Genomic DNA, 14,753 nt, shown 5'->3' with positions numbered 1-14,753 from the left:
ATGGCAGATCCAGAAAGAATAACTTTAGTTGATAAATGCTGTCTCCTAAAGATCAAACAGAAGTTCTCAGCGGGATTAAGGTTTATCTTCAGAGGTTTCTTCCAAATGGAGGTTGGTGATGTACAGAATGGTTCCCACATGGCAAGGTGCTGTTCATAATAGTGGATACTTTCCTCAGCCATATCTGTAAATGCTAACTTGATATCATTTTGTGTACTTTGCTGCCATCTTTCCCAATATGCTTTCAGGGCATTATCAGCATATTCCACTTTATCTTCAAGTTTTCCAATCCCCTCTGTAAGCAGATCACTATCTGCCTTTTTATAGGTCAAAGCTTCAACTTTGGAATCCAGTTCTACTTGTATTTGGTCTTTTCTTTCATAACACCCATTAACATTTGGCTATAAAGCATGTACCATGTACAACAGGAAGCAGGGCCTCTGAGAGTCCAGATGTCCATTTTTCAGTGGCCTTACAGCATTTGTCAACAGAGCTGGTAACATCTTTTAGAGTATCAACCAGATCCTCTTCTGACACTGACCACAGAATATGAATTGGACCATATTCTTTCATTTCATCAACATACTCCCTTTCATCCTTGTAAATTCTCTGAGGTATTTTATCTATCAAATTAGTTTTCTGGCTAAATATTTCAATGAAGTTATTCATTTCCATCAACCTCTCTGGGCAGTTTTTAATTCCTCTCATTGAAGATGCAACAACTCTGTTTTCCCCATCCTGCTTAGCAATCCAGGACCCTGCTTCTTGCGAGAAGAGAGTTCCCAAGCTTATGCAGTGAGAAAAATATTGAAGTTTTCATTAAATGTTAAAGTTGGATGATCAGCAGTTTGGTTCAAAAATTTATGTAAAGCCTTCCTGAGTATCTCAATGAAGTCATCATTAAAGCGTTCTATCATTCCTTTTTCTATAAACTTTTCTGGGAATGGTGGAATAATTAGAGTAGGGTGTGCTTCTTCAAGTTTTCCCTTCAACCAAAGGAAATCTTGACACCATCTCCTAACTTCAAATTCACTGGAATCAAATTCCCCATGAGCTGTCTTAGTAATAATTCTATACATAATGAAAATTTCTATTGAAGTAACGTGACTTTCAGGTTCATCAACTGTGATGAAGAGTTCCTTTAAATCTGGTTCATCTTCAAACTTGATTTGGATTATCATTGGTAAAGGGGATGTTGGCATCATAGAGCTGAAGGAGTTCACATCCCTTATTGAGACATCATTGCTGAACACCTCCAGGTCATCCTTGTCCTCATCCAGATCCAACACCTCCGTCTGTAGCAGGGTGGAAGAGCTGCTGCTGCCTGGGAATGGGGCACCAGAGGCCCGAGGAGTGTGCCTGAGATACCCGGCGCTTGCTCTCCTACATTGATCTTTTGTATGGATTTTCACATCTCCATGTCATTGAGTTCTCTGATTTTAGTTATTTCTTTTCTTATGCTAGATTTGGGGTTGATTTGTCTTCTTTTTTCTAGTTTATTTAGGTGCAATGTTAGATTGTTAATTTCAGATCTTTCTAGCTTCTTGACTTAGATGTTTGGCCCTATAAACTTTACTCTGAACACTGTTTTGCTGCATCCCAATGATTTTGATATGTTGCATCTCTACTTTTATTGATTTCAAAGAATTTTTTGATTTGTGTCTTGATTTCATTGTACACTCAAAAATGATACAGTACCAAGTTGCTTAATATCCATGCAATTGTGTGGTTTTGAGAGATCTTCCTGGTATTGATTTCAATTTTTATTGCCCTGTGGTCCTAAAATGTGCTTAGTATGACTTTGAAATTTTTTAATTTTTTGAGAATTGCTTTATGGTTCGGCACATGGTCAAACTTAGAATATGTTCCATGTGCAGATGAGAAGAATGTATGTTCCGTAGCTGTTGGGTGGAGTAGTCTGTAGATGTCTATTAGGTCCAATTGGTTGAGTGTCAAGTTTAAGTCCAGAATTTTTTTGTAGTTTTCTGCCACATGCTTTGTCTACATTGTCAGTAAGGTGTTGAAGTCTCCCACTATTACTGTGTGGCTCTCCAAGCCTTTTCATAGGTCAGGAACTTGTTTTATGAATCTGGGTGCTCCACTGGTGGATACATACATATTTAGAATAATTAAGTCTTCTTTTTCAATTGAACCCTTTATTATTATGTAATGTATTTCTTTGTCCTCTTGACTATTGTTAGTTTAAAGTCTGTTTCATCTGATGTAAGAATAGCGACTCCTACTTTCTTTTGTTTTCCATTTGCATGATAGATCTTTCTCCAGCCCTTTACTTTGAGCCTGTGGGCGTCATTACATATGAGGTGGGTCTCTTGAAGATGAAAGATAATTGGATGCTATCTAACTTGCTACTCTATGCCTTTTAAGTGGGCATAGAGTAATATTATTCAAGGTTAATATTGATGTGTGAGATTTTGATACTGTCATCATGTTGTTAGCTGGTTGTTTTGTACACTTCACTGTGTAGTTGTTTTATAGTGCTTATGGACTATCAGCTTAAGTGTGTTTTTGTGGTAGCAGGTATTCTTTTTTTTTCCATGCTTAACACCCTCTTAAAGACCTCTTGCAATTCTGGTCTAGTAGTAGGACTTTATTTATCCTTTGTTTATGAAGCTTAGTTTGGCAGGATACAAAATTCTTGGTTGGAAATTCTTTTCTTTAAGGATCCTGAAATTAGGCCCCCAATCCTATCTGATTGTAAGGTTTCTGCTGAAAGGTCCACTGCTAGCCCGATAGTTCCCTTTGTAAGTGACCTGACCCTTCTCTCTAGCTGCCTTTAAGATTTTTTTCTTTCATGTTGATCTTGTGTCTTGGGGCTGGTCATCTTGTACAGTATCTCACAGTGGTTCTCTGTACTTCTTGTATTTGCAATCTCTCTAGTGATATTGGGGACATTTTTGTGGATACATCCTCAAATATGTTTTCCAAGTTGTTTACTCTCTCTTATTCCTTCTCAGGAATGCCAATGAGTCATAGGTTTGGTCTCTACAATATCCCATATTTCTTGGGCATTTTGTTCATTTTCTTAAATTCTTGTTTTTTTTAAATTTTTGTCTGGTTGATTTGAAGAAATGATCTTCATGCTCTGAGATTCTTCAGCTTGGTCTGTTCTGCTGTTAACGTTTCTAAAGTTATTATGGAATTCTTGTGGTGAATTTTTTAATTCCATAAGTTCTATTTGGTTCTTTCCTAAAATGGCTACTTCATCTTTCAACTATTGTATTGTTTTACCAGATTCCTTGAATTCCTTGGATTGGGTTTCAACTTTCTCCTGAACCTTAATGAGCTTCCTTGACATTCAGATTCTGAATTCTATGTCTGTCATTTCAGTCATTTCACTCTGGTTAGGAACTATTGCTGGAGAGCTGGTACACTTGTTTGGAGGTAAGGGAATGCTGTAACTTTTTGTATTGTCAGAGTTCTTATGCTGATTCTTTTTCAGCTAAGAGGGCTGGCATTCCTCTTTTTGGATTTGCTGTTTTTGGATGTTGTTTTTATGTATTTCATTTCCCTTGAGGGTTTAACTGTGATATAAATTGAGTATAGTCAATAGGCTTTATTTCTGAATGTTTTCAGAGAGCCAGGGCTCTGTGCAAGATCTTTATTTGTGGCTAGATTCTTGACCTGGGTTTCACAGGTAATGTATATTGGAAGAGTATTTTTGGTGTTGTAACTTGGGCTGTCATCTAGTAGATGGTGCTTAAGAGTAATAGCCAACAGATACGCTTTTATTTAGCAAGGTACTTCTTTTGTATTTTAGTGGGTTCACTGCAGTGCTCTGTGGTAGGGTGGGGAGAGAGATGACTTCCTCACCAGGTCCATTCCTCCATCTTAGGGGAGCCCCCTCCTAATACTGGCACCATGCCAATGTTGCCTTTGTTAGGTGCTCCGGGCCGCAGGGCTCCTTCAGGCAGAGGCTTTGGTTGCCAGACAGGCCTCACCTTTCCCAGACTGTCACTTTGGAAGGAGGCATACCCCACACCTGCACCTGCCAGGAACCCGCTTCTTGCTTTTCTGAGTGTTGTGGGTGTGCGGGTTCCTATCCCGTTCAATCACTGGCCACAGATTTCAGCCTGCCACTTCTGAGCTACGTGCTGCAACCCAGGGGCACTGGGATCTGGCCTACAGCTTTGTCCTCAGGGTTGGGCACTGGTTGTGCTGGGAGAGCTGGAGTGCTCTCAGGCTGTGGGGAAAGCACTCTGGCTGGGCAGTAGAGGCCGTGCTGTGTACCTGCTTTTGCAGGAATAGCCAGGCAGGGGTCTTGGGAGGTGCTAGTGGACAAAGGAGCATGCAGAACAGATGTGCCCCAGTCCCATAGGAGAGATGGCCCTACTCTCTCCTGGCCCAGCAACCAGCCAAGGTTAGAGCTACTCAGAGGAAGATGGAGAGTCTTGTGAGATGGGCGCCTGTGGCCACATTTTGCTGCAGCTGCCCCATGCGCACAACCTCCTGGGCTCTGCACAGCCCGGAGCACTGTTTCTGCCTACTCTCTAGGCAGTTTCCCTTGACAATTCAAATGTCTGTGGGGGTCATAGGATCTGTTGTAGCTAAGATTTGAGAGGTCGGCGGTGAGAGTGTGTTGCCCCCCCATCACTTCATTCACCCCTTCCTTACGAGCTGTTCGGGGCTGGGAACCAGTCCCAGTGCTCTGCAGTCCTGTGCAGGGTTCCAAGCTTCCTCCCTCTTCAGCCTCAGTGTCTGCCTCACCTTACTCTCAGTGTTTTCTCTCCAAAGATCTGTCCTAAGGATGTTGGTTTGCTCAATATTTTGGTCTCTCTCATTGGGAGATGCTCTCTGGCTGTATCTGTTGGTCATCTTGTCACCTCCATCCAATATGTTTTGTTTCTGTTTTTTGTTTTGTTTTGTTTTATTTTTTTTTTTTCTGAGATGGAGTTTCACTCTTGTCACCCAGGCTGGAGTACAAAGGCACGATCTCCAGTCACTGCCACCTCCACCTCCTAGGTTTAAGCGATTCTCCAGTCTCAGCCACCCAAGTAATTGGAATTACAGGCACCCGCCACCATGTCCTGCTAATTTTTTTTAATTTTTAGTAGAGATGGGGTTTCATCATGTTGGCCAGGCTGGCCTTGAACTCCTCACCAAGGCAGTGATCCACCCGCCTTGGCCTCCCAGAGATTATAGGCGTGAGCCACCATGCCTGGCCCATCCAATATTTTTAAATGATAAAATATATTCTCAATTCCCCTTCTTTCCCCCCTCCTTCTCTCTTTAAAGTTATAATTCTTATGCTGGTCCCTGCAGCCACTCACCTGGAGAAGAAGGCTTGTTTAAAATGCCAAATTGGCCAGGTACAGTGGCTCACGCCTGTAATTCCAACACTTTGGGAGGCCGAGATGGGTGGATCACTTGAGGCCAGGAGTTCGAGACCAGCCTTGCCAATGTGGTGAAACCCCATCTCTACTAAAAATACAAAAAGTAGCCAGATGTGGTGGCAGGTGCCTGTAATCCCAGCTACTACAAAGGCTGAGGCACAAGAATTGCTTGAGCCTGGGAGGCAGAGGTCGCAGTGAGCCAAGATCATGCCACTGCATTCCAGCCTCTGCAACAGAGTGAAACCCTGTCTCAAAAATAAAATAAAATGCCAAATTGACTTAGGTAAGTAAGCAGAACACAATCAGATGGGAAAGAACTTCATTTCCTTTCTATCATTCCATATGAATCAGTCAAAAACTTGCTGGAAGAGTAAATTCAGTTTTGCCATAAAAGGAGCCCATTAATGACTTATCTTTCTCCTCTATGTAACCCTGTATTTCTTTCTGCTGAGTTCTCCATCAAAGCTCTGCATAATGGGGTGGGTCGATTTATGAGGCTTCCTCCAGCCTTTATTCCATTTTAATTTTCACTTACTTTATTATTTCCCCTGGTGGATGCCAGTGTTAGTATTTGACCCATACAAGGGGTGTTCAGCCAAAGAGAGTCCTCAGTCAAACTGTGGCCTGAGACAGATGGTGAGGACACTTGGTGCTTTGGGGCAGTCAGATTACATTTCCAAGGTGTTCTCGTGTAACAGCTGTGTGCCTTTGATCAAAACACTGAGAAACAAACTCTCATGTCTCCCCTAGCACAAAAACAACCAGGCCCCTGTTTTCCTGGATCAAAGAGAGACATGCCAGCTACCCTATAGGACTTCATATGTATTAAATACCAACATTCTCAGAAAAGCTGCAGAGATCCAGGATGACAGGGGTCAGTACGAAAAGAGGAAATCTGCAGGAGGTGAGGGGGTGCTCCACCAGGGCGGATTCTCTTTGTGTCTGTTGCACCCTCAGCACCTGCAACAGTACTTGGAGCAATGTAGGTGCTCAATAAATATTTTTTAATTATTAAATAAATGAGTTGCTTCTCTGTCTGGCATGCCCTTTACTCAGATTGACACATTCATTCCTGCTTTTTTTTTTTTTTTTTTTTTTTTTTTTGAGATGGAGTCTTGCTCTGTTGCTCAGCTTGAAGCACAGTGGCACAATCTCAGCTCACTGCAACCTCTGCCTCCTAGGTTCAAGTGATTCTCCTGCCTCAGCCTCCCAAGTAGCTGGGATTACAGGCATGGGCGGCCATGCCGGGCTAATTTTTGTATTTTTAGTAGAGACGGGGTTTGCCACATTGGCCAGGCTGGTCTCGAACCCCTGAACTCAGGTGATCTAGCCTCGGCCTCCCAAAGTGCTAGAATTACAGGCCTGAGCCACTGTTCCTGGCCCATTCCTGCTCATTTTTGAAAATCCAGCTCCTCTCTTTCTCACAGTGCTGGCTTTGACCTGTCCAAACAATTCTCTCTCCATCAAGCTGTACTTTTGAACAGATTTTGTTGCTCGTTCTTATAACACAGCATTGCAGTTACTTGATTGTATGACCCTCCTTTCTTCAAGACCTTTAATTCCTTCATAGCTAAGAACATATCTTATTCATCTCTGCACCAGTGCTGCCTAGCATAGTTCCTGCATCCAACAGGATTTGAGCACGCTATGTTCCCAGCACTAAAACAGGCTCTAGGGATACAGCAGTGACCAAGACATGAGCTCTCCCTATACCCCAAGCTTAAATTTTATTAAGGATTGTGGACAATTAAAACAACTGAGTAAGTGTACTTGTGGAGGTGGTGAGGACACCATGGAAGCACACAGGAAGGACACCACCGCCTAAAATTCGATGGACCAGGAAAAGCCTCCTAGAGGATGCTTACCAGAAAATAAAGAATATCCAAATAATAAATAGAAGTTAGCCAGTAAAGGGGGAAGGAGACAGAAGGGAGAAACAGATGAAAGGAAAGCGGGGACGGATGGGAGAAGTGACGAAGAGAGGAAGGTAGGGACATTGCATTCTCTTACTTGCCTTGTAATATTTCTTCCAGGAGGTGGCCTTACCAAGAGCCCCGTAAGTGCTAGAGGCCACCTGCTACCCCATCTTACTTGGAGGATCTGTTTTTACGCCCAGCCACAGAATCACAGGCTATTGTAGAGCTGAAAGGGGCTGTTCATACCTTGTTCCATCTCTCTTATTCTACAAATGAACAATGAAGCCCACAGAGGTTAATAATAACAGTATTTTGCTTTTATCTGTTATCTTGCAAAGCATTTTTACCCCTCTCCAGTTTGCATCCAACAGCTCTGTGAAGCAGCACTATTCTTTTTTACATATCAGGAGACTGAGGTTTAAATGGGATTAGTGGTAGGGCAGGAAGCCAGGTCTCTACCAAGGGCACACCATGAGGAGTGGAGCCAGCAGGAGATGACTCCTCATCCCAACCCCTTCCAGAAGGCAAGAAGAGCACTCGGACACCTGATAAGGACTGGCCATGCTAATTACTCACAGCAGGTCCCAATTAAAAGAACACTTGTGCTAAATGCTTTATTTGCCAATAGCCTGAAGATCGCTGGAATGATTGGCATTTACTGGTCTTGCCTTCTCTTGGTGTCAGGTTGTAGGTCAGTCCTGTTACAAATAAAAAGTTTCCATTTTTGACTATATAAAAATGTGAAATGTCTGTAAAGCAGGACTCTACAAGCCAAGTTAAAAGATAAGCCATACAATAACAAATGCTGGCAAGGATGTGGAGAAAAGGGAATTCTCGTACACTCTTGGTGGGAATGTAAATTAGTACAATCATTACGAAAAACAGTTTAGAAGTCCCTCAAAAAACTAGAGCTACCACATAATCCAGCAAACCTCCTCCTAGGTATATACCCAAAAGATAGGAAATCAGTATATCAGAGAGACATCTGCTCTCCCATATTTATTTCAGTGCTGTTCACAATAGCCAAGATTTCAAAGCAGCCTAAGTGTCCATCAACAGATGAGCTGATAAAGGAAATGTGGTACTATAGCTAATAGAGTACTATTCAGCTACAAAAAAGGCTGCCATCCTGTCATATGCAACAGCTGAGATGGAACTGGAGGTCATTATGTTAAGTGAAGTAAGTCAGACACAGAACGATAAACATCACCTGTTCTCACTTATCTGTGGGAGCTAAAAATTAAACAATTGAATTCATGGAGATAGAGAGTAGAAAGATGGTTACTGCAGCCTGGGAAGGGTAGTGGTGGGGTGGGGAGGGGGTGCAGACCTCAAAAAAAGTAGTTAGAAAGAATAAATTAGAGGCCAGGTGTGGTAGTTCATACCTGTAATCTCAGCACTTTGGAAGGCACAGGCTGGTGGATCACTTAAGGTCAGGAGTTTGAGACCAGCCTTGCCAATGCAGTAAAAACCCCATCTCTACTAAATACACAAAAATTAGCTAGGAATGGTGGTGCACACTTGCAATCCCAGCTACTCAGGAGGTTGAGGCATGAGAATCGCTTGAACCCAGGAGGCAGAGATTACAGTGAGCCAGGATTGCACCACTACACTCCAGCCTGGGCAACAGAGTGAGATCCTTCTCAAGAAAAAGGAAAAAAAAAGAAAGGATAAGAGCTAGCATTTGCTTGCACAACAGGGTGACTATAGTAAAACAAATTAATTATAAATTTTAAAAGAGTATAGTCGGAATATTTGAAACACAAAGGATAAATGGTTGAGTGATGGATACCCTTATTTACCCTGATATTAGTATTACACATTGCATGCCTGTTTCCAAATACCTCATGCCACCCATAAATATATATACCTCCTAGGTACCCACAAAAATTAAAAATTTTAAATTTTAAAAAGTTTGAAAAAAAAGAGCCATAGACTGGGGAAATATTAACTGTTTATAAAAACCATCAAAGAAATAATATCCACAGCTCAAGGAATTCCTAAAGGCAATAAGAAAGAGACTAATAACCCAACAGAAAAATGGGGAAAGGATATAAACAGGCAACTCAAAAAAAAAGAAAAAGAAAACATGAAAAATATTCCCCATTAATCAAGATGCACCATAAAACAATAAGACAAACTTTCACCTCAATTAGTTTTATAAAAGTTTAATAAGAAGTGTTGATGAAGATGGGACAGTGCTATCTAGGGAAGGAAACAGACAAGATCTAATAACACTGAAAATGCTCTATACTCAGCAATGAATTTTACTTCTAGATACATACACCCGTACATAGTAACATATGTAACTAATATATATGATTTATGTATGTATGTTAAAGAAACTCTCTCGTGTATGTACAGAAGTATGTGCAAGGAAGTTTACTGAGGTATTATTTGCTACCACAACAAAAAAAAATAGCAAATTTCAAGATGTTATAGACTATGTTACCATTTCTATAAATTAAAAATATTTATTAATACATATATATGGAACGGAAGTGTCAAGGCACTAAATCCATTGTAATGGTTAACTCTAGGAAGGAGAGGAATAAGATAAGAAAGGGAAATATAGCCAGCCTGGCCAACATGGTGAAACCCCATCTCTACTGAAAATACAAAAATAAGCCAGGCGTGGTGGCGGGTGCCTATAATCCTAGCTACTCAGGAGTCTGAGGCACGAGAACCTGGGAGGCAGAGGTTGTAGTGAGCCAAGATCACGCCACTGCACTCCAGCCTGGGCAACAGAGTGAGACTTTGTCTCAAAAAAAAAAAAAAAAAAGCAGAAAGGGAAATATAGGGACTTCAAATTCGTTAAGGGTTCTTTCTTAAAAATAAATATTTTCAGGCCGGGCGTGGTAGCTCACACTTATGCTTATGCCAAAACTACTTACTTATTTTTGTTTTTGTTTGTTTAGATATGGGGTCTCCTGGCTTCAAGTGATCCTGCCCCAGCCTCCCAGAGTGCTAGGATTTTACGTACTAGCCACCGTGCCCAGTCCAAAATTACTTTTCAAAACATTTTTTAATAAGCCTGACTTTTCACATGGAAAATTCAAATACTTATCCTTTCACCCCAAACTTAATTCCACCAGTTTCCTCATCTGTTAATTTAAAAAGGGCAGATTAGATTACTTCTAAGATCCTTCCAGTCCTGACCCTCTAGTCTCTTATGAAACCTCAAAGGCTTTGAAGAGATTACAGATGAGTGACCTTTTGTTCAAGTAAGTTCTGGAAGGAGCTAGGAATGCACTGTCAGCTGTTATAAGGGAAAGAAGCCTTGGAACCTTTTTTTAAACCATGAAAGCTGCTTCTTTTCACGTAGCCTCACCCCAGAGGCATTCCCCAATTAGTGTCCTAGCTATTTATATTCTGGGAACCCTATCTAAATTTAGCTTCCACACAAAACTTTGTACTGTGATGGGATCTGGACACTCTGGTACTGTTTTCCTCCCCCTACCCCAAGTGAAAAGCCTTTCCACAAAACTTGGTTGTCATTAATTATTGTGTAGAACATTAGGCTTAGAAATTTGGTGGCCATATATTGAACTTAATAGTAGAACTTGTAATCTGTCACAGTTCTGATGATGTGACAGATTATTTTGCATTCAGGATGGTCCCAGCAAAATCCTTGTCTTGTGGGAAGCTGAAGGAGCCAGTTAACAGGTTAAATAAAAGACTTGTGGCAGATTCAATTATTTTTGTTTTTGTTTCTTTAGAGATGAGAGTCTCACTATGTTGCCCAGTATAGCCTCAAACTCTGGGGCTCAAGTAATTCTCCCACCTCAGCCTCCACAGTGCTGGAACTACAGGTGCATGCTAATACGACTGCTAGAACCAGTGATTTTATACACAGTCAGGCAGCCTTCCTAGTGCACACAGGCCCTTCCTAAGGAATCTACCTGGACTCTCATCTAACAAAAAGAGCAATGAAGAAACTTCAGCAAAAAGACTAATAATGAACATTTAATAGATTTAGTTGTAAAATAAAGAACAAAAAATTGGGGAAAAGGTAGAAGAATAGTATGTGAACAAGATAGAAATGATGCAACAAAGATGATGGGAGGAGAAGAGATAAAGGAGAAAATAGAAAAAGATTCTGGAAAAGGATCCCATCTTAAACTAAAAGTATACAGTTAGTTTATAAATGGTGAACTAGAGATACTAGAAAAGCTTTTAAACAAAGATACCCATTAAAACTCATAGAACCAACTTTCCTAAATACCAAAAGAAATGTTTTAAAAATGGTAGAGAAACATAGTAAATACAATACACACAATAATTAGAGTATTAAATAAATACCAACATTGAAGAGTGATTCCATGATATATTGTTAAGTGAAAAAAGTAAAATGCTAAAGAGTATAGGTAGCATGCTACTTTTTCTGTAACAAAAAAAAAAAAATACAAGAAATACGCATGTATCTATTTCATTTCTTGCAAAAAGAAACACAGGAAGGGTAACCAGAAAACAATAAGATTACCAGATACAAGGAGAGAAATTAGGAGGATGAATAGGAGGAAGAGTGATGCTTCTCTGAGGGTAGATTTTGCTTTTGAAAGTATGTGAATAGGCCGGGCGCGGTGGCTCAAGCCTGTAATCCCAGCACTTTGGGAGGCCGAGGCAGGTGGATCACGAGGTCAAGAGATCGAGACCATCCTGGTCAACACGGTGAAACCCCGTCTCTACTAAAAATACAAAACATTAGCTGGGCATGGTGGCGCGTGCCTGTAATCCCAGCTACTCAGGAGGCTGAGGCAGGAGAATTGCCTGAACCCAGGAGGCGGAGGTTGCGGTGAGCCGAGATCGCGCCATTGCACTTCAGCCTGGGTAAAAAGAGCGAAACTCCGTCTCAAAAAAAAAAAAAAAAAAAAAGTATGTGAATATATTCCACACATTCAAATGATAAAATGGAATTAAGAAGAAGTGGCCATGCGCAGTGGCTCACACCTATAATCCTAGAACTTTGGAAGCCTGAGGCAGGAGGATCAGTTGAGGCCAGGAGTTCAAGACCAGCCTGTCTCTACTAAAAATACAAGAATTAGCTAGGCGTGGTGGTGTGTGTCTGTAGACCCAGCTACTCAGAGAAATTGCTTGAACCCAGGAGGTGGAAGCTACAGCGTGAGCCAAAATCATGCCACTGCACTCCAGCTTGGGCGACAGCAAGACTCCGTCTAAAAAATAAAAAAAAAAAGAAAATTAAAAAATTATAAAGGAGGAGTAAGGATTTAAAACTGAGTATAGACAGAAAACTCAAGTGTATTTCACATTAGTAGCATAACCACAGTAAAAGGCAGGGAGGCTAATGAGGAACTTTTGGACTCAACACTTTGACGATAACCCTCATAGTAAAGGTGGGGAGTGAAGGGATAGCAGACAAATCCTGATCTCTTTTTTGTTTGTTTTTAATTTGCTACTGCCTCTCCAGAGTTTTATATACCTTTTATAAAAACTTTTATTTTAGGTTTAGGGTACATGTGCAGGTTTGTTATATAGTTAAATTGCATGTCATGGGGTTTGTTATACAGATTATTTCATCACCCAGATAATAAGCATAGCACCCGATGGGTAGATTTTCCATCCTCACCCTCCTCCCACCCTGCACTCTCAAGTGGGCCCCAGTGTCTATTGTTCCCTTTTTTTGTGTCCCTTTTTTAGTAGAGACAGGGTTTCACTATGTTGGCCAGGCTGGCCTTGAACTCCTGATCTCAAATGATCCAACCACCTCAGCCTCCCAAAGTGCCGGGATTACAGGCATGAGCCACCATGCCCGGTGGAACATGGCTTCTGACATGAAAAAAAATTAACATGGATCCACACTTCACATGAAGGTAAATTCCAGATGGATTAAATAACTGTATGATTATGTGTCCATGTGTACAAAATGTTTTGCTCCCACTTAAAAGTGAGAACATGCAGCATTTGGTCTTCTGTTTCTGCATTAGCATGCTTAGGATAATGGCCTCTAGCTTCACCTATGTTGCTGCAAAGAACATGATCTCATTTTATTCATGGCTTCATAGTGAAACGAGAAAAGTTCCCTTGTCCCCCTCCCAGGGCATGCAGTGGGGGAGTGGCTCGCTTCATCACTGCCCCCATGCCCAAACCTCTAGGGAAGCATGCAGACGGGCAGGCTGTGGGACTGTGACCCCATGGCGGTGTGTAGGGGTGAATGTTTACAGCCAAAGCCCCAGTGGGTGTGCGTTACAGGGTGCTAGTTTAGCTGTCCATAGGTGGCTTGTGTTAGTTCAGGTAGACCCCACCTTATCACAAGGACAGAGGCCTTTCTGTATCCCGGAGTTCTCGCCTTGGTGTACTGGAAGAATCTGATTGCATGTGGGTGTGGAGAATCAGGGCAAGGTTTGTTGACTGGAAGTAGCTCTCAGCAGATGGGGGAGCAGGAAGGGAGATGGTTTTCCCCTGGAGTCTGGCGGTTCAACAGCCCAGGCTCTCCTCCTCCTCGCCCTGGCCAAGCTCCACGTCAGTCTGCAGGTCAGTGGCCTGCCAACCTGCCTGTGTCTGTCGGTGTGCTCTTCTGCTGGTATGCTCCCCTTGAGTCCTCTCACCATCCAGCCGCTTGTGTCTCTGCCCACTAGGGTCTCAGGGATTTTATAGGCACAGGACAGGGGCATGGCAGGCCATGGTGGTCTTGGGAAATGCAAGCTTTGGGCGGAAAAACAGAAATGCCTGTCCTCACCTGAGTCCCTGAGCACAGGTTTGGGGATGAAGCCCTAGCCAGGGACCACACCCTCCTCTGCCCAGCACTTCCTGCCCCCCTCCTGTATCAATAGTATTCCATAGTGCATATGTACCACATTTTCTTTATCTCGTCTACTGCTGATGGGCATTTAGGTGATTCCATGTCTTTGCTGTTGTGAACAGTGCTGCAATGAACGCACACGTGCATGTGCCTTTATGGTAGGACAATTTGGATTCCTTTAGGTATATACCCAGTAATGGGATTGCTGGGTTGAATGGTAGTTCTGTTTTAAGTTATTTGCTGAGTTCTTTAATAGATTTGTTTTTCACAGTGGTGTGGATGTAACGATTCTGAATCTATTTTATATTTATTGTAGGATTAAGTGAGTAAATATGTTTATGTTTAAGAAAGCCAGGGTTCTCACTGTGGAAGAGAGGAAGGAGGTACAATTATGGAATGGAGAGAAGAAAAGAAGATCTCTGTGGTGTTGTTGAATTGGCACAGGAGGTCTCAGTATGAACTCATGATTTCTAAAACAAACAAACACGTCAATAGTGATGAATGTCTCTAATGCTCAGATCTGAGTCGGTTTATAATAGAAATGGCATCATCTAACTAGAGGGAAAGATGATGTTGCAAAACGTGGCTTTTTTTTTTTTTTTTTTTTTTTTTTTTAATAGGTAGTCCCCCTTTCCCCCCACTTTTTGGGGGGGTGGGGTTATGATTGGTTCTACCAATACCAATTCAACAACACCACAGAGATCTTCTTTTCTTCTCTCCATTCCA

At 41.8% G+C, this 14,753-nt stretch overlaps 1 pseudogene; it reads right to left on the bottom strand.

Annotated features, from left to right (window-relative positions):
* The window catches only part of LOC116555922, a 48,427-nt pseudogene continuing 33,674 nt past the window's right edge, over positions 1-14,753 (bottom strand).

Source organism: Sapajus apella, unplaced genomic scaffold (genome assembly GCF_009761245.1).
Source record: "Sapajus apella isolate SASKATOON/1434 unplaced genomic scaffold, GSC_monkey_1.0 scaffold16, whole genome shotgun sequence".
Classification (NCBI taxonomy): domain Eukaryota; kingdom Metazoa; phylum Chordata; class Mammalia; order Primates; family Cebidae; genus Sapajus; species Sapajus apella.
The sequence above is the reverse complement of the archived record's forward strand: the minus strand, read 5'-3'. Positions and strand labels throughout refer to the sequence as shown.